Source organism: Nannospalax galili, unplaced genomic scaffold (assembly GCF_000622305.1).
Source record: "Nannospalax galili isolate Female #2095 unplaced genomic scaffold, S.galili_v1.0 scaffold8, whole genome shotgun sequence".
NCBI classification, from domain to species: domain Eukaryota; kingdom Metazoa; phylum Chordata; class Mammalia; order Rodentia; family Spalacidae; genus Nannospalax; species Nannospalax galili.
The window spans coordinates 1836252-1837655 of record NW_008358318.1 but is presented as its reverse complement, the minus strand read 5'-3'; positions in this window follow the sequence as shown (position 1 = coordinate 1837655).

The following is a 1404-nucleotide window of genomic DNA, read 5'->3' as shown; positions in this document are numbered from 1 at the left end:
AAAAAAAAAAAAAACAAGTTTCTGAGCTGGGTATGTTACTTAGAAGAGCATGTGCTCTACTAAGCATGTTCACAAGGCTCTGGGTTCAATCCTCAGCATTGTAAAGAAACAAAATGAAAATCCTTTTTTCAGTCTGTCTGCATATGTACGTGAAAGTCCTTAAGAAAATGTGACTTGAGAACTGCCTACCACCCTGACAAGTGGTAGGCATCGAAGAAGCTTTTCCTAGATGGAGGATAATCCACAACTTGTCACACACAGAGAATATATGTCTGAGAGATGCCCAGCCCTAAGTGACACATCTACAGAGGAACCTCTACACCTAAGGCTCATGGAACAGAGGGTAGAGAGAATTTGAATACATCCCTCAACTCTCACCAGTGAAGCTTCCTCATACTAGACTGTGATGCACACAGAAGGCCACAACTGGCCAAGTTTTAGGAAATAAGAGACTTCAGAGTACGTGTCCCGGGATTGACTCCTATATTAAACCTCACCTACCCATGGCACAGGGACCACTGCAGAAGAGGGGGTGGAAAGATCGTAAGAACTAGGGTTGGTACATGAACATAAGGAAACAGAGGATTTCAGGCTACTGGCAATTTGCTCATATGAACTTGCAACAATGGTGACAGCATGCACAAGACCCATGAAAACTCAATCAGACAAAAACAGCCCCCAGCCCTAGCCGAGGACCTATTGGCACCTGATTACTGTTGGGTGAGGGAGAGTAGATCTTCTTTAAGGGAGTGACTAGATAGGCTGACTAGACTCCACTGGACAAACTTGCATGGAGGGACATCTGGGTACAAATATAGATATGTGAAATGACAGAATGTATGAAATCCAGTGTGGGCATGTGGGGAGCGTGGATGGGAGAGGGGGTCTAAATTTGATTAAGATCTATTATATGAAATGCACAAAAACTCAATAAAAATAGTTTTAAAAAAGAACATATGACTAACAAATACTATCTCAAAGGACACATGACACATTCTGAAAAGAAGTTTCAGTTCATGGTTAGACCTTAGAACTTTTTTTTTCTTTTCTTTTCTTTTCTTTTTTAAGACCTTAGAACATTTATTTATTTATTTATTTATTTATTTTTGAGACAGGGTCTCCCTGTAGCCCCAGTTGGCCTGGAACTCACTATTTAGACTAGGCTGGCCTTAAACTCATAGAGATTCATCTGCCTTTGCCTCCAGAGTGCCAGGATTAAAAGTGTGTGTCACCATTCCTGGTCATTTCTGTGGGTTTTGTTTTTATATTTTGAGATATTCTTTGACAATTTCTTATATGTATGTAATATATATTGATCGTATTCACTCCTCACTCCCTCCCACTTCTCCCATGTCTCCCAAAACATCTCCCTCCCAATTGCTTGTCCTCTTTTTTTTTTTTTTT